Below are 25,334 nucleotides of genomic sequence, written 5' to 3'. Positions count from 1 at the left end.
ATCCATTTGAAAGTAATGCTAAAGATAAAGACGAATATCACTATCTTAAAAGGAAAGAAATCTATGATGTTCGTAAATCTGTCAAAGAAAACATTGTACATATTGGAGACAAAGTTAGAGTTTAATTACCTAGAACTAACAGGTCTAGTACATCCAAGTTCAGTCCTGTACATGAAGTTGTTAAAGTGTTTAGAGGGGCTGTCAAACTTGATGATGGGCGGATCTGGAATTTGAATAGCATTGTTGTGATTTAATTTATATAGGGAGGGGGGTGGTGTAGTATTGTGTTTATACCTGTATCAATATTGTAGGTAGTGTTTGTGTAGTATATTATTGTATGTTTGTATTTTATGTTTTAAGGTTATTGGTATTATGCAGTTTTCATTTGGTATCTTCCAGTCCCTCCGTCAGCATTTAGTATCTCCCTCAGCTGGACAGCATTCTGTGCTGGACAGTGGATGGAGCTGGAGGTTTTACTGGAGGCTGGAGTTCCTGTTATTTTACCTGTGAAGTTTTACTGAAATAATAGGTTCTATTATCATCTCCTGCGTGGACCCAGACTCTTCTTCAACCTTGATACTACAACAACACTCCCCCTCACTGCGCGTGACCCCTGTGGCCCTGCCCCTTTACCAGAAAACAATAAGGTAAAGGTTTTGCACCTGCTGGGTGGGGTGGGGGGAGCTCCTCCACCCAAACGGAGGAGCCACAACTGCACAAATGCAAAGTGGGAGTTACAAGGCATGGCTAGCCATGTGAAGTTTTGAAAGCTCCGAAGCAAAGGAACCCCACAAACATCATGAGGTGTAAGGAATTTGATTCCTACACTAAGTAGTAGAAATGCTGAAGACATCAAAGGTACCTTTCCCACTTACGGAGTTCTGCATTCACAAAAAATGCCTGCTCATGAAAATGTGAAATGACTTTGGCCCTCATTCTGACCCTGGCGGTCGGTGATAAAGCGGCGGCCAACCCGCCAACAGGCCGGCAGTCCGAAATATGCAATTCTGACCCTGGCGGGAACCGCCAACACAACCCGCCGCATTAACACTCCGCCCGCCACGGCGGAACAAACAAACAGCGCGGCGGTCCCCGCCAACAGCCAGGCGGCAGACAATGTACCGCCCACCCTATCACGACCCACCAATCCGCCACCTTTTCCGGGGCGGGAGCACCGCCGATAAAAACACGGCGGAAACAGACTACGAACGGGAAAACGCTCACCTCCACATACACCACGCGAGATCCCGGCAGTATGGAACCCGAGTTGCAGGTCATCCCCGCACTCCTATACCTGCTCCTGTACCAGGAGCACGCCCGGCGGCGCGGAAGACATCGGTGAGTACTGCACCCACGACACAGGGGAGGGAAAAGATTACCGGCACACACCCACCCACCCACACCCACTACAACACACACATCAATGCATTCCCACAGATCACTGTCACAACCCACAAACCCCCCCTTCCGAAATAATGCAAAGACCAAAAGAAGAGATCTCAAACGGGCAGATATATTGAAAAATGGACAGCAGCAATCCAAAAAAATAAATAAACTATGTACAAAATATATACAGCTACTAAATGTAGTCCAACCACTGTCCGTGGACCACAGGGGTCCTGAGCAAAGGGGCAAGGCCCAGTCCCACGACAAGAACTCCACGGAGAGAACACTGCAGGGGCATCAGAAAGAAAAAAGGACAGGCACCTCAGGGGGAAGGGAAGGGGGGGCACCTCAGCCACTTGAGTACACGACGCCAGATCCACGAGGGGACTCCATGACCACTGGGCCATCCTGGGGAGAGCAAAGCCACAGTCCAAACAGTCCATACAGTAGGTGGCCTGCCCACTGGGCCATCCTGGGGAGAGCAAAGCCACAGTCCAAACAGTCCATACAGTGGGTGGCCTGCCCACTGGGCCATCCTGGGGAGAGCAAAGCCACAGTCCAAACAGTCCATACAGTGGGTGGCCTGCCCACTGGGCCATCCTGGGGAGAGCAAAGCCACAGTCCAAACAGTCCATAACAGACTCCACTGCCACTGGAGGAGGCATGTTGGCCAGAGGACATCCTGCAGCCCTGCCCGAGACAGATCCTGCCCTGCCACGTCTGCCAAAGGGCCAGCGGTTCCTGCCTGGAAGGGCCCAGTTCAGCGGTTCTTGAGACGGCGGTCCCCAGCGGAGCGGTGCTGGAGACGGCGGGGCCCAGTTCAGCGGTTCCTGCCTTGAAGGGCCCAGTTCAGCGGTTCTTGAGACGGCGGTCCCCAGCGGAGCGGTGCTGGAGACGGCGGGGCCCAGTTCAGCGGTTCCTGCCTTGAAGGGCCCAGTTCAGCGGTTCCTGCCTTGAAGGGCCCAGTTCAGCGGTTCTTGAGACGGCGGTCTCCAGCGGAGCGGTGCTGGAGACGGCGGGCCCAGTTCAGCGGTTCCTGCCTTGAAGGGCCCAGTCCAGCGGTTCCTGCCTTGAAGGGCCCAGTTCAGCGGTTCTTGAGACGGCGGTCCCCAGCGGAGCGGTGCTGGAGACGGCGGGGCCCAGTTCAGCGGTTCCTGCCTTGAAGGGCCCAGTTCAGCGGTTCCTGCCTTGAAGGGCCCAGTTCAGCGGTTCTTGAGACGGCGGTCCCCAGCGGAGAGGTGCTGGAGACGGCGGGGCCCAGTTCAGCGGTTCCTGCCTTGAAGGGCCCAGTTCAGCGGTTCTTGAGACGGCGGTCCCCAGCGGAGTGGTGCTGGAGACGGCGGGGCCCAGTTCAGCGGTTCTTGCCTTGAAGGGCCCAGTTCAGCGGTTCTTGAGACGGCGGTCCCCAGCGGAGCGGTGCTGGAGACGGCGGGGCCCAGTTCAGCGGTTCCTGCCTTGAAGGGCCCAGTTCAGCGGTTCCTGCCTTGAAGGGCCCAGTTCAGCGGTTCTTGAGACGGCGGTCCCCAGCGGAGCGGTGCTGGAGACGGCGGGGCCCAGTTCAGCGGTTCCTGCCTTGAAGGGCCCAGTTCAGCGGTTCCTGCCTTGAAGGGCCCAGTTCAGCGGTTCTTGAGACGGCGGTCCCCTGCGGAGCGGTGCTGGAGACGGCGGGGCTCAGTTCAGCGGTTCCTGCCTTGAAGGGCCCAGTTCAGCGGTTCCTGCCTTGAAGGGCCCAGTTCAGCGGTTCTTGAGACGGCGGTCCCCAGCGGAGCGGTGCTGGAGATGGCGGGGCCCAGTTCAGCGGTTCCTGCCTTGAAGGGCCCAGTTCAGCGGTTCCTGCCTTGAAGGGCCCAGTTCAGCGGTTCTTGAGACGACGGTCCCCAGCGCAGCGGTGCTGGAGACGGCGGGGCCCAGTTCAGCGGTTCCTGCCTTGAAGGGCCCAGTTCAGCGGTTCTTGAGACGGCGGTCCCCAGCGGAGCGGTGCTGGAGACGGCGGGGCCCAGTTCAGCGGTTCTTGCCTTGAAGGGCCCAGTTCAGCGGTTCTTGAGACGGCGGTCCCCAGCGGAGCGGTGCTGGAGACGGCGGGGCCCAGTTCAGCGGTTCCTGCCTTGAAGGGCCCAGTTCAGCGGTTCTTGAGACGGCGGTCCCCAGCGGAGCGGTGCTGGAGACGGCGGGGCCCAGTTCAGCGGTTCCTGCCTTGAAGGGCCCAGTTCAGCTGTTCCTGCCTTGAAGGGCCCAGTTCAGCGGTCCTTGAGACGGCGGTCCCCAGCTGAGCGGTGCTGGAGACGGCGGCCATTCTATGGCCAACTGCTCATTGCCTGGTGGTGCCCTCCTGGGCAGCGGGGATGGTGCTCCTTCAATGCCCACCTGGGCTGTGGGTGGTGGGGCCCTCCTGGCCAGCTGGGCTGGGTCCTCCCCCTGGGCAGCGGCTATGGGGGTGGTGGGCTCTCCCGGGGCAGCTGTGCCGGTTCCTCCCGAGGCAGCGGCTATGGGGGTTGCGGGCTCCTCCTGGGCATCTGTGACGGGTCCTCTATGGGCAGCAGGCCTGCTGCCTGACTTCTCCGCCTTGCTGCCCTTGCCCTCCTTAGTCGGGAGTCTGTGGCCCTTTCCTCCCTTTGGAGTTGTGGCTGTTGACGGTGGCTGGCCAGTGTCCTGGGGGGATATCGAATCCGGGCTCCGGCGGCGGCCCTTCCGCCTTCTGCTCCTCTTCCCAGGGGGTGGGCTGGCTGTCCCCTTGCTGCTGGGCGAAGATCCAGACCTGCGGGCTGGTGGGCTCCAATACCCCTGCACCCTTGTCAAGGGGGCTGCAGGGCTGGTGGTGGCTGAGGTGCTCTTTTTACCCCGACGAGAAGGAGGGGGGGGCTCAGGGTCAGGAAAGAAGGTAGCAGTAGAGGGATAGATTTTCTTGGGACAATGGAGAGTGGTAGGTACAGTGGGTATGGGAGTGGAGGGAGAGGATGTGGTTGTAGGCGAGACAAGTTTGCTGTCTTTGGGTGCAGGTGCAGGAGCGGGAGGCTGTCGTGAGGTGGATGGCTGTTGGGTGGGTGGGTGGCTGCGTTTGTGTGGTGTGGAAGAGGGGGTGACAGACACAGTGGGAGAGGACACAGGGGACGTGTAAATGGCAGTGGGGGTGGTGACTGCACGTGTGCGGACTGGAGTGGAGGGTATGCTGGTGATGGAAACACTGGCTGATGGTGAGGTGAATGAAGGTGTGAGTGTAGACGTCACAGGGAGGGAGGAGGGAGACGAGGAGGTGGGGGTCACAGAGGTGGTAGTGACTGTTGGCATGTCTGCATCGGAATGTTGCTTGTGTGAATGTCTGCGTGATCTGTGGTGCTTATGTTTGGATGAGCTGCTCTTGGGTGTTGAGGTGTGTGCAGGCTGGTCTGATGGTGTGGGTGGGACAGGCAGAGGAACAGGAGACTGGGAGGAGGGAGTTAGTAGAGGGAGGCAGGAGACAGGGACAATGGCTGCCGTCAGTGCTGAGGCCAGAGCCTGGAACGATCGCTGATGGGCAGCCTGACCCGAATGAATGCCCTCCAGGTACGCATTGCTGCGATGAACCTCCCTCTCCACCCCCTGGATGGCATTCAAAAGGGTAGTCTGCCCAACAATGAGCGTTCGGAGGAGGTCAATGACCTCCTCACTGAGGGCAGCGGGGGTAACAGGGGCAGGGCCTGAGGTGCCTGGGGCGAAGGAGATGCCCGGCTTCCTGGCAGAGCGGGCACGGGGCGAACGCTGAGGGGCTGCTGGGAGGGCGGAGATGGTGCGCTGGGTGGCGGCTGTACCTGTAATGGCGGGGGGCACGGATGGTGCCACCCCCGCAAGGGAGCTCCCTTCCGAGGACGTGTCCGTGTCGCTGCAGGGTCCAGTCGTCCCCGTTGTGGAGCTCCCCTCGCCCTCCGTCTCACTGGTCCAGTCAGACTCTGTGGCATGGCCCTCCTGGGCCATGTGAGATGCAGCTCCCTCCTGCCCCGATGCCACTTCTCCTCCGCCTGATGATGCTGATGCACACAAGCACAGAAAGACAAACAAAAAGGGGGGGGGAGAGAGAAATAAAGAGATTTTGAGTACATGGATCACCGGTACAGTTAGCGGACATGACAGACACAGATGCCCCCTGCACTAAGTTGCGCACTTGGGGTCCGCTACGCATTCCGTGGAACATGCCTCACACGCCTAGAGTTGACAACTGCACCCATGGATGACACGGCCCAGGGATGGCTGTACTGACACACTACTGAGGGTGGTGGCTGGGGACACAGGGGCTTACGGGGGTGCCCAGCCTACAGATATCGCCCTGGCCTAGGGGGACCGACAGCCCTCCTCCCCCACCCAGACACCTCCACTGCGCGACAACAGAGTAGATGATGCTTGTACTCACCCCCTTGTGTCTGCTGTGCTGCCCTCACGCGCCCATCCAAATCAGGGTAGGCCACCGCCAGGATCCGGAACATCAGGGGGGTCAGTTGACGGCAGGCACCCCACCTACGTTGGGAGGCCATCCCCAGCAGAGACTCGGCGGTCTTCTTGGTCCCGCGGCGGATGTCCTCCCACCTCTTGCGGCAGTGGGTGCCCCGTCGATGGTGGACCCCCAGGGTCCGGACTTCCTTGGCGATGGCACGCCAAATCCCGATCTTCTCATGGGCGCGGACCTATGTGACACGTACAGGGAGGGAGAAATACCACGTTCAAGTTTGTCTGCATTTTCGTTGCCAGTGGCCCAACGCCCCCCATCCCCGCCAGGCCCCCCGCCAGGCCCAACATGCCCCCCATCCCCGACATGCCCCCCGCCAGGCCCCCCGCCAGCCCCAACAAGCCCCCCATCCCCGCCAGGCCCCCCGCCAGGCCCCCCGCCAGCCCCAACATGCCCCCCATCCCCGCCAGGCCCCCCGCCAGGCCCCCCGCCAGCCCCAACATGCCCCCCATCCCCGCCAGGCCCCCAAGCCAGCCAGTGGCCCCAAATCCATATTGAATTAAACTCACTTGTTGGTCTGGAGGACCGTAGAGTAGCGCATACTGGGGGAGGACCCCATCCACAAGTTTCTCCAACTCCTCTCCAGTGAAGGCAGGGGCCCTTTCCCCAGTCGCAGCAGCCATTGTCCCTTCCAGACCGAGGTCACAGCAACACTTGCAGTATAGGTCCTCTCCTGTGAAAGTTCAAGTCGCAAGTGGATAAGTAGATAGGAAATGGCGGTCACGTCCGCGGCGGTGCGTACCGCGGCGGTGCGTACCGCCACCGCCGGCGCCCTTCGCCATTGGCTCCTGAAACCCATAGGCTTCAATGTTAACCAATGCGGCTTCGCGCCGCGGTCTTCGACCGCCGACCGCCGCGGTGTGCCACGCCAGCGCATTGACCTCACATCCCATTGTCACACTTCACAGGTCAGGCAGCCGCCATTTCGAGGGTCCACATGGCTCAATTTCAACTGCGTCACACAGGCCTAGGCCTTGCATTGCCACTCAGACACGCCATTCACTGCATGGAGAATCGTTTACTGTGCAAGCTGTGAGTACGTACCTGTGGGTTGCTTGACTCTGTGCTCCATGTTGTCCTTCCTAGGCACCGTCCGCTGGGTTTGGCGAGGAGACGGATGAATCCTCGCGTGTACCGACCGCTGGTGGACCTGTCGACAATGGAAGAACGCCACATTATCCTGACCTACCGGCTTGACCGTGCCACTATACATGAACTGTGTGCCCAGCTGGAGCCCGACCTGATGTCCCCCATCCGCCAACCCACAGGGATTCCCCCTCTGGTGCAGGTCCTGTCAGTACTCCATTTCCTGGCAAGTGGGTCATTTCAGACAACAGTGGGAATTGCTTCTGGGATGTCTCAGCCCATGTTTTCGAAGGTGTTATCCAGAGTGTTGTCTGCCCTGATGAAATACGTGAGGAGCTACATCATTTTCCCTGAGGTGGGCGAATTGGCTACAGTGAAGGGTGATTTCTACGCCCTTGGACATATTCCCAACGTCATTGGTGCCATTGATGGGACCCATGTGGCTTTGGTTCCCCCAAGAGACAGGGAGCAGGTGTACAGGAACAGAAAAAGTTACCATTCCATGAACATCCAGGTGGTGTGTTTGGCTGACCAGTACATCTCGCATGTAAATGCCAAATTCCCTGGGTCAGTGCATGACGCCTACATCCTGAGGAATAGCAGCATCCCTTACGTGATGGAACAGCTAGAGAGACACCGTGTATGGCTATTGGGGGACTCTGGGTACCCCAACCTGTCGTGGCTACTGACCCCAGTAAGGAATCCCCGGACCAGGGCAGAGGAACGGTACAATGAGGCCCATGGGCGTACTAGGAGGGTGATCGAACGCACCTTTGGCCTCCTAAAGGCCAGGTTTCGGTGCCTGCATATGACAGGTGGATCCCTAATGTACTCACCTAAGAAGGTGTGTCACATCATCGTGGCCTGCTGCATGCTTCACAACCTGGCTTTGCGCCGCCAGGTGCCTTTCCTGCAGGAGGATGGTCGAGACGGTGGTGTTGTGGCAGCTGTGGAACCTGTGGAGAGTGACGAGGAGGAAGACGACGGGGCTGAAACAGACAACAGGGACAGAATCATTGAACAGTACTTCCAATAGGACACAGGTAACAATTCAAACATAATTTAGTAAATGTGAACTACTCTCCTGCATCTCTGCTGCCTGTCTATTTGCCCCAGTGTATGATGACTGAGTTGTGGCTTTTCCCTCCCTATTTCAGATCTGGGGTCCCCACTACGAGTCCTGTGCTTCGTTTCCCCATGGACTACAGCTTTGTGGCAGCTGTTTGTTGACTTCACTATGTACAAGGACATATTTGCACTGTCATGTCAATTACAATATTTGGAAATCACAGCCAGACTCCAGATAGTTTTGTGCAAAATAGGTGTTTATTTCAGTGCTCAAAATGGGATGGGTGGTTTCAAGTGGGTGGGGGCTATGGTGAAGGAATGTCCATGGCAGAGTCCAGAGTAACAGTCACACAGGTGCATTGTCCAGAAGCCTGTGGAGGGATGGAGCATGGGCAGTTCAAGGATGGACAGGGTGACAATGTGGGACAGTGGGATGACATCAGGTGGTATCCTTTGCTGGCGGGGGTCTTGACATCCTACTCTGTCTTCTTGCGAGATCTCAGGGCCCTCTTGCGGGGTGGTTCTTCTCCTGCAGGAGGTGGGGGTCTGGTGGGCTGCTGTTGTGCGGGGGCCTCCTGTCCACTAGCGCCGGCGGAGGTGGTTGGCTGTTCTTGGTCCAGGCTAGTGGCAGGGGCCCTTTGTTGTTGTTGAGTGTCCGTCCTGGTGTTGATGAGGTCCTGCAGCAGCCCTACCATGGTAACCAGGGTGCAGGTGAGGGCTCTGATGTCCTCCCTGTACCCCCGATAGTGTTCCTCCTGCAGTACCTGGATCTCCTGGAACCGTGCCAGTACCGTCGCCATCGTCTCCTGGGAGCGGTTGTATGCTCCCATGATGGTGGTGAGGGCCTCGTGGAGAGTGGGTTCCCTGGGCCCGTCCCCCCCCTGTCGCACAGCTGCCCTCCGAGTTGCCCTGTTTCCCTGGGCCTCTGCCCCCTGGCCGGTGTGCCCACTACCACTGCCCCCAGGTCCCTGTTGTTGTTGGGGTGGTGGGTTATCCTGGGTGCCCTGTAGTGGTAGACACACCGCAGATTGACGCGCCCTGGAGACAGAGGCATGGGCCCGCTGGGTGGGAGCTGTGCTGGTGTTCCCAGAGGGGTTTGGGTCTGTAGTGGCCTGTGCCTGTGTGAGGGGAACCGACTGTCCAGAGGTCCCCGATGGTCCGGGCTGGTCATCGGTGTCCAGGTCGACAGAGCTGCTGTCATCGCTGACGGCCTCTTGGGTGGGGGGTGTGGAGAATTCTGGGCCCTCCGTGGCGGTGTGTTGACGGTCGGGTCCTGCAGGGGTATAGAGGTATGGTTATAGTTTCAATGTGTGGCATATGGGTGTATCTGTGGGTTCCCGTGTCCCCAAGTGCTGGCATTCGTGTGTGGGGGCTTTGGTGAGGGTGGCTTGTGGGGGGGATGTGTATATGCATTGGGCATGCTTTGGTGATGGGTGTCCATGCTTAGTGGACGCATGCAGGCCTAGGTTTTGGGATGTGTGGGTTGTGATGGTGAGACATTGGCAGGGAATAGGTGTGCTGGGGGTGGGGGTGAGGATGGTGGTGGGGGTGAGGATGGTGGTGGGGGTGAGGGTGAGGGTGGGGGTGAGGATGGGGGTGGGGGTGAGGGTGGGGTTCGAGGATGGGGGTGAGGGTTGGGGTCTGATTTGGCATGCAGGTGGGGGGGAAGCAGTAGTGAAGCTTCAACTTACCAGTGTCCATTCCTCCGCCGACTCCTGCGAGGCCGTCAGGATGCAGGATGTTCAAGACTTCCTCCTCCCATGTTGTAAATTGTGGGGGTTGAGGTGGGGGTCCTCCGCCAGTCTTCTGCACGGCGATGTTGTGCCTGGATACCATGGAACGCACCTTCCCCCGTAGGTCGTTCCATCGCTTCCTGATGTCTTCCCGATTTCTGGGGTGCTGTCCCACAGCGTTGACCCTGTCGACAATCCTCTGCCATAGCTCCGTCCTCCGGGCAATGCTGGTGTATTGGACCTGTGTGCCGAAGAGCTGGGGCTCTACCCGAACGATTTCCTCCACCATGACCCTGAGTTCTTCGTCTGAGAAGCGGGGCTGTCTTTGGGGTGCCATGGAGTGGTGTGTATGATGTGTGGGGTGGAGTATGTGTAGTTAAGTGTGTTGAGTGTGGTGGTGTGTGTTGTTTTGTGTGTGGATATTGTGTGGGTGATGGTGTAGTGTGCCTCTGTGTGATGGTATTCTGTGATCGCTACTGTGTCTCTCAGTGCTTCTTTCTGAATTTTTTGTCGTAGGGGTTTGTGGGTGATGTGGGTGTGTGTTTTATATTGTATTGTGTGTGTGGGAGTGGTGTGTGTATGTGTGTCAGGTGTGTGGAATTCAAATCGGCCAATGTGGCTGAGTTTTGTTCGTTTGTGTGTATTCTGACCGCGGCGTTGTGTACCGCCAATGGAAAACCGCGTTTGAAAGACCGCCGCGTGGATTCGTGGGTCGTAATGGCATGGGCGTATTTCTGTTGGCGTGACGGTGGAGGTTTGGTCACCTCCACTTTTCCGCCGACCGCTGGTCTGGCGGTCTGTTGTGGCTTTCGGATTTTCAGAGGTTTGGCTGCTGCGGGTCAGAATGACCATGGCGGGTTACCGCGACCGCGGCGGAATTATGGAGGATTTCTGACCGGCGGTAGGCGCCTTTTACCGCCGAGGTCAGAATGACCACCTTTGTGTTGTCTATTGCTGCATTTAAATAAAAGCTTTATTTTTTGTAAAGTGTGTAAGTTATTTTCTCTGGTCCTTTATATAAACGATTCATTATCAACCAGCGAGTAACAAAGTGGAACCAAAACTCCTTGATAATTTTGTTACCAGACACTTCTTCCTCACTACGCTATTGGTAAAACATCCAAGTATCACCAAAAGATGCAGTCCTAATAACAATGACAAACGAGAAATACAGTGCACCTCCTGGCAGTTTCCAGGGATGTCTCATTTTCCTTCTGAAGAAAGGTTGCAAAATTACTGTCAGCAAAGTTTTTGTCTCCCATACTTCTCTAAAGTGCCAGTCAAAATCTAAATATGGAGGAAATGGTTGCTGGCAATAAGTTTACCGCTCACCTACCGTACCTTTTTCACTGATCAGTTCATATTCATAGTCAAGGTTGGGAATTAATCGTATTGTCATGCCCAAAACTCTAACGCTCGCTCACTACTTTGTATGTTATTTGCACTGACATACTGGTATGGTTCTTTTTTTGTTTACATGGTTTGCTTCTCATAAAGAAATGCTTAACAGCATTTAGAATCTACATCAAAAGTGGTGCACAGCTTATTATGGATAATGAAATGCTTCAATACAAGTCATGAACTAATAGCAAGAAGTGCTGTTTGTATCAAGGAACTAAAATGAGCAATAATCCTCACAAACTCAGCGTGCAGCTTTAAATGTAAATCAGAAATGCAATCATTTGGTCTAAAACATGAATGTGCCATTTTCCTCATAAACGGCAACATTGTAAATTTCAATAAATGAGATCAATTTTCCCACTTTTGTGAGGAAAATACAATCCTGGTCCCGAAATAACCAGATTTAAGTTTTTAGTCATGCAGTGTTTGGCACTCAAACATTAGATAGTCATTTTCATCAATCTGTTACATGTACTTATGTCACACAGGAAAATGTTCTTCCTGTAATATTTATTTATAATCATTAATCATCACATACTGCATGGATTTTCACCATTATTCTAGGGATAATCAGAACTATGCAAACATCTCAACAATTAATCCAGAATGAGAACCTTTGTTCCAGGGGGCAGGTGCAGCTTCTCCCCTAAGGCGGAGGAGCGCCACCCCGCTGGATTTAAAAAAAAGGAAAAATAAAATGTTAATAATGTACACTACGTTATTATCATTTTATTTTTTCCTGATAGTAATGGGCAGGGCAGGGCTGGGCTGGAGGGAGGGAGCCAGAGGAGGGGTTTTGCAACACAAGGTGTGCATGTCTTTTGGATGGCCGTTTTGGTCCAGCCAAACAGACATGCACACTTTGCATGCTCTCTACCCGGCTATATTGCACAGTTGAGTGGAGAACATGCACAGACTCGCACTACCTGTCTCAGAAGCGAAGTAGGCCGCTCAGACCAATCATGATGTTGCTGTCATGCTGGTGACAGCAGTGTCATGATTGGCTGGGAGCCTGTGTGCAGTGCAACCGGGAAGAGGAAGAGGACAGAGGGGAGACAAAGCGTCTCCCCTAGAAGGTAAGTGTTTTTAAAAAAATGTTTTTTTTGTTTTAACCCCCTCCCCCTTGTTCTGTCTCACTCCTCCACACCCGTTCAGTGGCAGCTGCCACTGCCAGGGGGCCACCATTAGATACAGACAATTACAGTTATGTTGATAAGTCTCATAATATAACAAAGATGGGCACTTTTCTGTCAGGAATAGCTAAACTATTATAAACAATATGTTAATGATGAGCCAATAATATACTTAAGAAAGCCAACAACATGACTCCAGGGCCCAAAACAATGGCATTAAGAAGGGCCACTCTTATGGCAAGGATAGCAGATATGTTGTAAAAAAATGCCCATAATGTAGGTGCTAGTGAGCCTGGCCGCATGATGGCTACGGGTTAATGATGCTCTGCAGGTCAGGAAGGAGAATCTGACATTTTTCCGAGGCAGATGTGGTAATTGGAACCTGCCGGGCAGTGCCTGGACTTATAATGACGTGCTGCACAGATCAGGCCCAACTCCGACGAGAGGTTGTCGTGGGTTCATGGCCCGAAGGCGGGTGTGTGCCGGTGTTGGAGCATTGAAGACAACAATAGAAGTTGGCAGATTGATGACACCTGGACTGATTGGTGGGGTGAGTTGACAGCTGGTAAGCTGCCTGAGTGCATGGTGGCTAGTGTGCGGAAGGCCCGCGACTCGCTCCGCAGCCTAAGCTGCTGTACGCAGTGGTCCTCCCTTTTGAGACCGTGCTTCAATCGACCTGATCTGGGGACCATGTCACAACTGCTAGTGCCCACCCCCCCGGGCCCTGTGGACAGGAAGTTGACGCGTCCTCAACTGGGAACCCCTGGAGAGTAGTGACATACCTGGACTGGCGTGGCAGGGGGAGGCCTACATGGCATGGATGACTCTGTGGGGGATGCCTGTCCTGTATGGCCACCACAGGTGCCTCTGTGTCTCCTCCTCTCCTTGACTCTTGTTCTGCAGCATGGGCAGCTTTCTCAAATAGTATCACAGTCTGGAAAGCTGGGAAGGTTGGAATGGGGTGATCCTTTAGGGGTGAGATTTTAATTCATTATCTCCCCTCCTCCTTTTGGGAAGCTCTGACTGTCACCATCTTAAAATCTGATAAAGACCACCAACTCTGCGACTCATACAGGCCTCTATTCATGATAAATAGAGATCATAAAATTCTAGGTCATTTAATAGCCATGTGGTTCCTCCTGCTTTTGCCATGCATAGTGCACCCTGATCAGTCGAGGTTTGTACTCGGCCATTCAGCGACCCACAATCTATCCATTTCTTTGCGCTTCCACATACGATCGACCCCAGCCATAGCGCAGCTGCTGTTTTCCTAGACGCCACTAAGGCATTTGATTTGCTTGAATTGACCTACCTATTTCAGATCCCGACATGCCTCAGGGTGGGAGACAAGTTTACAAGGCTGTAGGCCTGCTATATGTGCAGCCCATTGCTAGATTTTGAGTGAACAGAATAGCCACCCCTCTTTATGAGATCTCGTCCTATTCGTGATTCCAATGGAACCTCTGGCAACTAGACTGAGGCATCACCACTTACATTGAGGGCTGGTGTTTACTCCCCATAGAGTAGTGGTGTCCATGGACGCGGATTATGTTACTTTGTATGTCAGGGATCCTCACAACAATTTGGGTCCTCTCATCACCCTCTTTGTCGTCATATCCGTTATAAGCATAAATTGGGCTAAATCTATCCTGTTGCCCCTTACATTGGAGACTTGGCGGTTTGAATCTGAATTCCCCCTCACATAAGCAAAAGACCTGGTCCGTTAATGGGGGATCTGGCTAAGTTGGGACCTTGATGAGCTTTGGTGGGCCAATTATGACAAACTGTTGACATGGCTCGGGATCGTGTAGAAGGTTGGAAAAGGCTCCCATTGTCCCTCCCTGGGAGTTCGGCAATCACCAAGATGGTGGTTCTCCCTAAATTGTATTTGTTCATTAATTTGCCGATCCCGTTGCCAGTGTGCTTCTGCAGGCGACTTCGGTCTCATTTTATCACATTGGCTTGAGCGGGTCAGCAACCCCAGGTGGCATGGGAAATACTGACACTCCCCCTTGAGCAGGACGGCCTTGGAGCCCCAAATATAGACCAATACTTTCTTAGCGTGTAAGCACAAGTTTGCCCATGACTGGCATTATACTATATAGTTTCAACTGTACATGGCCCCTGAACATGATCATGCTGCCCATTGCAAACAGCTTTGTGCCTTTCCCCTAGGCGTCTGCAGACTCAGATATACGCAGTTGCATTCAGGGAGGGGGCATGGAGCGAAATGAGACGGAAGGCATGAACAGTCCATTTATTTGTCCCATTGGTGCCAATTATTGGCCAACCTTCTAAACCTGCCACAACGGACACTGGTACTTGCAGTTGGCTGCAACAGTTTCAGTCGACAACATTTGGAGCGGTGTAACCGGAAGGAACTTTTGTCACTCCAGAACAGGTGCTCTGGGGTACCGACGTACCTCTTGTGGATAACTTTATCAGTTGTGTGGAGCCCTGAGAGCAGCCTGTGATACTTTTCCAACTGCCCCTCCAACATATTAGGTGCTAGAAGCGACCCTCATGAATCCGCCCTTCGCAGACTAATTGCGCGCTTACACGTAGGAATTCAGGAGATTGCGTCAACCTGTAAACCCACAGCGTGCCAAATGTCTGCTGACCTAGAGGTTCATCTTAGCGAAGAGCAATGGAAGTCTGCTGTACCCAGTCTAGGGCCTTAACCCCAAACTATAGGTTGCAGCTGGTTCATTTTAAATGCCTGCACAGAATATATCGCGCACCTGAACGCATGCACAGGTTGGGTCTACATGACCCGAGAAATAACTGAGATTCGCACTCCTTGGCTATGTAAAGGAGGTCCCACCAGAGGTACGCAAGCTGACCGTGATCCTGCTACTGCTGGCCAAGTGTAGGGTAGCAATTCATTGAGGGAGGTAGCCGGTGCCTGGGAGAGACGAGTGGATTTATGACTCTACCTACTGTCAAGAGTAGCTGAACGCATACCGAGAACTGATGCCTGCTGGCTCCCGGGCCAAGGATACATGGACTCTACTGTCAACATACCTAGGTGCACAGGAGGCTTAAGGCGTGGCCTCAGATGCGCTCCAAGCTCCTGATTTCAATGTATATGACCAGGAGTATCACCCCTTAGCCACCTCTCCTCCCCATCTCGGAGCCTGGACCCTCAGGCTAACTAGCACTGTGCGAATTCCTAAAAGTCATTGCACAGGGAGATGCAGTAATTGCGTCAGGAACCACATCTACAGGTTTTATACTCCATGAGTGGTTGGTTCGCCCTTCCCCATTTCCTAGTTCTGGCTTCATGTTGTAATTTGTCCTACTGTATTTCATTGGACTCATTTTAAATTCTGTGCAGTCTCTGCTGTTTGTTTGTTGTACTTTTTTCACTGCATTCTTTAATAAAAAACGAAATAAAATGAAAAAATGCCCACAATGTATCATGTATGTGTGTACCTCTAACTTGCCAGTTGTCACCAAAAATATCCATGGTATTTCAAGAATGGGCTTCTACGATATCAGTGATAGCTAAATGTCATACGGAATAGCCACTATATGTAAAGGATGGGCTCCAATTGTGATAGAGATATCTACCATTTGCCAAGAATGGTCACTCTGTGTCACTAATTGGTCTCTATTATGCAAAGGATGGGCAGAATGGTACCAAGAATACGGACACTATGTCCAGACTGGGCTAATACTATGACAGGTAGAGACAGTTTATCATTAAAAAGGTCCACAAGATGTTAGATATGGGCACCATAAGGTCAGGGTGAGCCCACAATCTGCCATACCCACTTTGGGCTTACTGCCACCTACTGACATTTCAACACCATAAGCATCACTTGCAGCCACACACATTTATATGTTTACGCAAGCCTGCACCGTCATATAGCAAGAAACACACACCAGCATGCATGAATGCATGCATGCACTCTAAAGCTCTCATAACTTACCTACTTAGACCCAGTTGTGCTGCATGTGGTCTTCCTTTGAATCCAGAGAGTCCTGGGAGCAGAAGGGACAGATGGAAGCCGTCATGCTTGGCAGCTTCTACTAGCCCTCCCAGGTATCTGCTTCTGTCATTTAACAGAGAAGAGAGTATTTGCCAGAGTGAAGGCTATTGCGTGTACAGGTAAAGCTCTGTTTTCACAAGCACATTACATTATATGTAGGTAGAGGGCTATGGCTTAGAGGCCCTCTGTCAACAGGTAGTACTCGTGCAGGGAAGTTATTAGCTAAACTGAAGGCCTGGATCCAGGGCGTATTCCAGCATGGGGATACCACTTGTTAAAGTAATACGCACTGGTGGTGGTGTAGTGAGTTTAGAAATGTTAAGACAGTGTTTAGTTTACAGTACAGCTAGAGGGGCGATCTGTAGGTAAATAGAAGTTACACGCATCAGAAGGGGGCTCAGTGAGGCCACTGATAAATGTAAATACTAATAAGAGGAGTTTGTCTAATGACCCTTTCAACATCATGAGCCAGCCTGCTGGGTGTCTGCAGTCTGAGGTGAAGGTGGTTCTGGGAAGGCTAATCTGAGTTCCAAATAGCAAACAGATAGTAGTGAGGCCCAGTTATAGACTGATGCAGCAGTACATCAGCTGAAGGCAAGTGCATTTTTCTGGTTTGAGACATAGTGGAAGATATCCTTGGGGCTGACTGTTTCACCTGTTGTGCAAAAAACATGAAGGAGGAACATCCCAGTTTTGTGTTAGGCATTAGTTAAAGATATAAAATATGATAGGGAGGGAAGACATACATAATGGAATGTTCTTGGGCACAGAGGACAATTGGAAAGAGACGCATTTATCTATGGTAATGTCAAGCAGTAGGCAGCGAGTGGCCACCCAGTACTGGGTAGCAGAAGGCTAGTCAATCACTCTTGCCTTCAGAGATATACATAGAAGTCAGGAAAGTGGAATATAAATAAAGTCTCTACCACACAGTTATACCATTTTATAAGTTCATAAAGATTTGCAATGCTTTTCTTACTTTTATTTACTCTTGCAAACGTATGCCCTAAAAAGTCAAGGTAGTGATGCAGAAGTCATAGGAAAGTGCACAAAGAGGACTCTTTTCCTGTGGGTGTGTGAAAGAAGGGAATGGTTTGTTTAAAAAAATGTATTTCATGTGAATGAAAAAAGATAGTTTAAAAATGTAGGAATGTTGTTTCTACGCATGGCTAGTTTCTGTAATCAGTGGAACTTTGAAGATCTTAAAGGTGACTCTTCGTGCACTGGGAGAAAGAATGTATTCCATGTGAATGAAAAAAGATAGTTTAAAAATGTAAGAATGTTGTCTCTACGCATGGCTAGTTTCTGCAATCAGTGGAGCTGAAAACTATGCAAGGATACGCCTAAGTAACTGAGATATTTCTGGCTGTCTATCAGACATAAGCACGGATAACCCTTAAATCTTAATTCAGATTTAGGTTATTCTATTATCCAGAGTTCTGCATGGAAAACATTTTAAAACCTTCTCCCCTCTTTCGGAAGACTGACCAATTCAATTTCTTTTGTGCTGCAGATCTCAGCGATCTGGAATGTATATACTTCAGAAGTTTCCCTTTGAAGTTTTCAGTAGCATCCGACCTAAAAAACTATGGACTTTATTTTTACAGCTGTAAATTTACAGTGTTGTCCCCTAAATGTTGTTGGATATTCTAAATAAGTGATATTTGTGTTGTTTCTGTTGCATTTTGGACCCTCTGTAAAATATATTACTCTTGTCATGACGAGACGATTGCCATAGCTGCCTTTTTGATTTGTTTTAGTACTGGTTTGTGCTTTTGTAAGCGATGGATGTAATTGTTGTAATTCCTTGTGCCCTAATTTCTCTAATTCTCAGGAAATATCCCAAAGATCTGGGCCAACCACCCCGCTAAGATCAGGCCAGGCAAATCCTGGCTGATCTTCCAACACAAACTAATAGAACACTAGCATAAGAAGGAGCCCAGTGTCACTCTTGTACTTCTAATTCAGCAATTTGTCCTGTCAGATCTGCAACCTTCTCCTCCCCATTGCATGTATTTTAAGCAAACTGCCATTCTGTTATCCTGTGTGTTCAATGCACATTTTATCCTAACCATCGTGGCAAGCGCAGAGACGATTTAAAGCATGGGAAAAGTCGTCTTTGACCCAGGGCCCCAGGCTTTCAGGTGAGCCCCCATACTGAGCCAGGTCTGTTCTGCAGAGAGTCTTACCCGACAATATTGAATAACTCTTAAACAGATTGTTTTAAATACCATTTTCCTTTAATTTATTTTTAATATCGGTGATGTGTTAGTGTCTATTACAGACATTTTACAGAGAAATGTTGTGTTTATGTTTCATGCAGCATTCATAAAAAAAGTTCCTTTTAGATCAAAACAGGACCTTACATATAAGAGATGGGAGTGTGTCACATAGATTGTTTGCAGTAACATTATTGAGCTGCATTTGTGTTACAACATTGAAACCACATCACTATGGCTGAATATTAGATGTAGATACATTTAGAATTTGGACAAGTGCGCTTGTGCATTGTCTGTGACCTGGCCACAGGGGGCACAAAAGAGCAGAAATTGTATCATACATTCAAAACAGTTGCGAGCGGGCCCCCCAAAATACATTTGGCCCAGGGCCCCAAAATCCTTAAGACGTACCTGAGTAAGCATAGCCTTGTTCTGAAGATGGCATGATGAAGTGTGGATTGCAGAAATTAGTTGAGTTAGCTTTGGCTGGATTAAACTTTTATCAGTATCTCAGTGTTCTCTTATTTTTCACACTAGAAGAGCCTACACCTGCTTATTAGTGTCTATCTGTTGGTTTCTGTCTGTCATGTGTTCCTGCTTTCCTTCACCTGTACTGAGAGAAAGTGTATAAAGGTAGCATCTAAATGTATGGATTTTAGCATTAAATGCTCCAACTGACCAAGGGTGAAGCTCTGGTCCATTGATTTGGCAATTGCCTTGCTCATTTTGAATGAATGCAAGCTTTTTTTACATTAGCCTTCCATGTGCTGTTCTATGTGTTTTCCTTTAAAGTATAGTCTTAGTTGGGTGGTGATTTTCTTTCCATATGGATCACAAATAGTGATTCAATACCAGGCATACAAATTGCCAGCACGACCAGACTGCAAACCAAAATCAACCCTTACAATAATGTCCAAATCAGCCTCATGGTGCCCGATGATACAACTAAAATTGGCAGCCCTCCGGTAAAATGCTGGGATGTCATAATGCTAGTCTGGCTGAGATTGCAAGGTGTTTTGGGTCTACTGAATGTTTCTCAAGAAGAAGCACTATTCACAATGTTTTTAAACAATTTGAAAGCTCAGTTGTTAGTTTGAAGTGCTGATTGTGTTTGTAATAAAAGGGACTAGTAAATCTACATTTCTTTGATGATCTATAAATGGGGTAGCGCGATTCATATTTTGAATAATTACCCCAAGTTTAAGAATATATATTATTTTCCTGACCACACAATGTGGTTTTGTCTATGCCTGGGCAGAATTTCAATTATGCTGGTGTAATCTGAGTAATTTCAGTAATTTTGCATTACTCTTTGCTTTGATGTGGAATTACCAATAATTATACGATTATCCTTCCCCACCTAATTTGGAGGAGAAAGATCCTACTGCAAGAGCACATTTAGCGATGGTGAGCAGTCGCTTGCTTTTCATCTTCTGCCTTTCACACTATTTTCTTAGCGAAAAAATGAAACTCCATGTTTATTATGGATGCGAGGGTGCATTTTTCCTTAATCGCTAGAAAAATAGTGCAAAATGCCAAGGGTAAATTGTGGAAATAATCCTACACCAAGAGCACATTTAGCGAGCGCAAGCGGCTTCACTTGGCTTTTGGAACTTTCCTTCCTCTAAATCAGCCAGGGGCTTGAATGATACATACAAAAACAACCAAACTAAAATATGTCATTACCATAGAGTCAGTTCTGTATAAAATACCGTACACTTGTGAAAATTATGGAATATTGATTGCTATTATCATATGCACAACGCATGCTTTATGTCAACGAATTGTAAACATTGCCGCGAGCATCAAGTTGACAGCTGGGGAAGAATAATCCTTTCACCAAGTTTCTACTTGAGCGGGTGAATCAATATCTAAACTATTCAAAGGTTCAGTAGCAGGAACAACAACCGATCTGCTATTTAGCAGTCTTCTTTCCAAAACATTTTGCTGTTTAGGAGGAGATGTTAAATCAGGTAGACATTTTGCTCTCAGATTTGAGGGTAATAATACCAGTCCAAGTGCATCACTTTAAAGGGTTAGCCTATTAAGTTTATGTAGCTTCGCTTACGTATCTCTATATTCAGTCTTAATAAAGGTAAAGTAATAAATGAAGGCTCTTCTTGGTACATTGGTAGTGTAACAGTGGCTGATTTTGTCACCCGTTCCATAGCAGCATTTACTGATGAGGAGAGTTTGGGGCTTTCTACGTGTGGTTTTTAGGGGTGGCGAAATTTGACCGGCACTTTGCAAACGTTCCAATGTTCTCATATTCCGCTTGCAGAAGAGTTTGTTTGAAAAAAACTTTTTTTTCAAGGAAGTTTTCCCAATAAAAGTGTGCCTGGCCGAGATTGTTTCCTCAAAAATCTATTTCTTCAGGTTTTTTCCACGAATTTTAAACTTTTCAGCTTTCACAAAGATTGTGAAGGTTGCAAAGTTTAGAAGAAGTGTTGACGAAATTAGGAGAGACATTTCTTTCACAACTCTGCTTTGTATAAGATGATCCTGGTCAGTACTTCATTGTTAAAAGAATGAGTATCGGTGTCTAAAGCACTGCTCAGAAGCCTGTGGACCACGCAATTTCATATTAGTGTGCAGAATACCAAGGTCAGTAGTCTGAAATCCACCTCTCGCCTCCTTAATCAACTACTCACTACCCCCGTACCTCACTCTTGCAGGTGCCTGACTTCTCCCTTTGTGACAGTTTTCCGTCTACCTCTTCCACCTCCTTTTTCCATTTTCTCTCTCTGCTCTCGGGAAATGTTGGATGGGAAAAAAGGAGTGCAGTTCCCCAAAAATTAGTACCGTGGGCCTCACAGGCAACCACAGCTCAAATTAAGCACTGACACAATGGGCATTATTACAACTTTGGCAGTCTTTTTGGAAGACCGCCGTGGTGCAGCCACCAAAAGACCACCAGGTTGGCATACTCCGACCGCCTTATTAAGAATCACACTGTGAAGACTGCCAAAAAACAGCCAACATTCCAACACTGCCAGGACACTGTGGAAAACCATTGGCGGAATGAACCAGCGCGGTCAAAACCAACTACTATCAGAACACAGCACCACATTGGGTAGTTTGAATATCCCACACCTGACACACATCCACACACCTGACACACTTACTCACTGCACTATGTAACACACCCAAACACAACCCACAATCCTTTGCAACAAAAACGGCAATCACATGCACAGAGAGCAGGAAAATTTTGAGAGAAAGAACCTTTACACGATAGACACAGATACACACCTCACTCATCACACACTACACAACTCCACAACCAACACAATACACACATCATTAGCACACACAACCCACAGCAACTATCTCACCCTCACAACGCAGCACCCACACCTCACCAAGTACACAATACTGCACCATAACACTCACAACACCCCCACACACTGTCTACACAACCATTACCATGTCCCCACAAAAACACCCACGATTTATTGACAAGGAGTTGAGGATCATGGTGGATGAAATTGTCAGGGAAGAGCCACAACTGTTTGGAGCACATGTCCAACAAACATCCATTGCCAGAAAAATGGAGTTGTGGCAAAGGCTAGTCGACATGGTCAATTCAGCAGGAAGCCGTCCAAGCACAAGAGAGGACATCAGGCAGAGGTGGAATGACCTCAGGGAAAAGATGCGTTCCATGGCATCACACCACCAAATCGCTGTGCAGAAGACTGGCAGTGGACCCCCATTTCCTCCCCTAAAGTTCACATCTTGGGGGGAGAAGGTCTTGGACATACTGCATCTGGAGGGCCTGACTGGAATACCTGGGGGATTGGAGTCTGGTAAGCACCCACATTTGTCCCCATATTTGTCCTGTCCTGCATGCCTCTTCTCCACCCAAATATTTCCCATTTAACGAAATGTCCTACTATCCCTCCCACCTATTTACCTAATGCCCCTCTCCTGCATGTCACACCTCCACTCAGCCCAGCTGCCCTCACAGCCCTTGCCAATGGCATGTAAGCTCCCAGAATGCACTAACCCATCATTGTGAAAACCTGGAAGGTGCACAACACATCACATGTAATGCATGTACCACTAAGGTACTAGCAAACACCATCTAGACTGTACCAGTGAGGACCAGTACATGGCAATGACAGCAATGCAAAGGCACACTCACAATAACAACGAAAGCAAAATACAGCTACAGCTCAGAGACCATTATAAATGCCCACAAATCCAATATCCAAACTGTGAAATAGACTCACCTGGAAAGTAACATGACAGAGTCAATGCACATGCACAACATCCAGATACTGGACTATTACCTTTGCATACCCACATACTGTGTTCCTACTAGGACACCATTGTGCATTATGCATCTATTGTGAGTGATATCTAGCAAGCCTGACCATTCGCAAGGTAACACAGCTGAACAGCCATGTCAAATATCAGAATAAACCTGAACCCATCTGCAGTGCAAAATGCACAAAATCTGTATGACAGCTCCTCCCAACATGGACAATGGAAACCAAGTCACTGAGTAGTATGTACAACAATGGTATGCAGTGCAACAGCTGTCAATGTTATTGCAGGGAATCAAGTTAAGCCACTGTCTGCATCTCACAAAGGTGTAATCAAACACACAAACTAACCTGGACTCTGCGTCTTACTTCCTTCATAGGTAACCCTGCCATAGCCACCATGGAGAGTATACCAGGGACTGGCAGTCACCCTCAGGATGATGGCCCCAGCGTGGACAACACGCCAGGATGTCTGGACAGTGACAACCAACCTGGTCCATCTGGGACACCTTGTCAGTTAACGAGTCTCAGCCTTGTTCTGCCCACATCGACTGCTCCCACCCCTGAGGCATCCATACCACAGCCAACCAATCACCCCTAAACCTGTGTCCCAAGGACTGCCCAATCAATTCTGTGCCCCACAGTACAGGGAACTGAGTCGAACTTTGACACCCCAGACAATGATGGTCCTGCTAACACTGGGAGCCTGCACATCTTATAAGGGGCACAGGCACCTGGGGGTAGGGTGCTTGGGAGGGAATCAGTGGGTCAGAGGATGGGGCCTCAAAGGACTCCACTGACAAGGAAACCATCTCCCAAGTCCTGGGAGCATTCATTTCAATCTTCCCACAACAGGATGGGCCAAATAATTACCATGCTGGGGGAACTCAAAGTCTGCAGAGGGAATACCACTAGGAAGTCATGCAGCAGTAGCAGGCATATAATGCCACCATAGTTTCCATTCCAGGGGTGCTGAGGGACATCAACACCACCCTTATTTGTCTCTCCAGACAGCATCAGTCCCCTACCATTAGCACCCTGACATCTGGCCCATCTACATCTGTGGCAGCTAATGGAATGGAGGCCCTGCCAGGAGAACCACAGGCCTCAGACAGCCCTCCCTCTGTAGCTGAAGACTAGCACTATAATTACATGCACAATAAATAGCAATTGAACACAGATACTATATATCTGTTTTTAATACAACATCAACAATTGTCATTCTTGCCAATTGTGGTCAGGGCATGCACCCCTGCATCAAACAGCCAGTGTAATGAACATCAGAGTGAGTGTGAAATCCCAAGTAACACCAAGGTATAGTCAGTATTCCAATCTGCAAATAAAGCATGACAGACAGTACCATCAGGACCAAAGGCATTGTGGCATACTAAGCCCACTTACAGGTAATAAAAGTCATGGCCACGGTAGACGACCTACCAAGCAGGGTCACCCTGATAGGAACTATACATCACCAGGTACAGGATCTTCACATTACCATACCATAGCTACATAGGCACTTATCCCATGGAACACACAAAGAGCATCACAGAGGAATACAGTAATTAAACCATACACTAAAATAGGCCCCATAACTGAAGGGTTATCGCTCACCTTTGTCAGTATACAGTGACCTGCAACTTGGACAGCAGCATCAGTATACAAACATAGCTAGGTTCAAAATTCATCACTAGGTACCCCACCATTGTGACGCCACAGGGCATGATGCTAACAACACACAGGGGCCATTTACTACAACTGACACATATTACACCAATGCACATCCCCACCAACCCCCACTGGTACAAGGAAAGGATGAAGCAGTCACAACCCCACTTTTATGAAGGAAGTACTAACAAGGTACAACACATTGTACCTACATGCATATTATCAGCTACCTGGCTGCTTCTACTATCATGTCTGTCAGCAAATACCAGTACCTATTGACAATGAATACCTCAAGCATAGGTTGCAGAGCCAAACAGCAAATGGCTACATCAGTGAGTGAAAGGAAAAGAGGACAGGAGAAAGCAAGAAATATACCTCAATGCTGATTGGACCATGTAGTGCGTTCCCTTTCTACCATAAGGATGGAGGACACTTTTAAACAGAAATGTGTCGGTTTCATTTCTTTATATAAGTATGTCTTCTTATTTTCTATGGTTACTTGTTGTATGTTTTTAGTCTCTGCTTCTCCTGTGTCCCTCTTTGTCTTACCAGAGTTTCTTCTTTACATCTCTTCTTTTCTTTATTTCACGTATGGTTTCAGTTTCTCCGAGCAGTGTGGCGTTGACGGCGATTTTTCCGGAGAGAAGAGGAGAAGAAAAATAAAGGTAAGGGTCTTATTCTTCAGACCTCCTACTTTTTGGGACAGGTGGTGGGGGACGCTTTCACCACGGAAAACCCGACAGATGTGTTTCTGTAGATAGGTTTTTAGCATGTATTTTATTTAGAAATTTCTTTTTAAAGTGTAAAAGAAAAATTTGCCCTTTGTAACGTTTTCATCAAGGGTTGTTAAATTTGGCTTACATTATTAACCCCCTGCTAGGGCTAGAAATTCCTCTTGACGCGAAA

This window comes from Pleurodeles waltl, chromosome 1_1 (genome assembly GCF_031143425.1).
Source record: "Pleurodeles waltl isolate 20211129_DDA chromosome 1_1, aPleWal1.hap1.20221129, whole genome shotgun sequence".
NCBI classification, from domain to species: Eukaryota; Metazoa; Chordata; class Amphibia; order Caudata; family Salamandridae; genus Pleurodeles; species Pleurodeles waltl.
The sequence above is the reverse complement of the archived record's forward strand: the minus strand, read 5'-3'. Positions refer to the sequence as shown.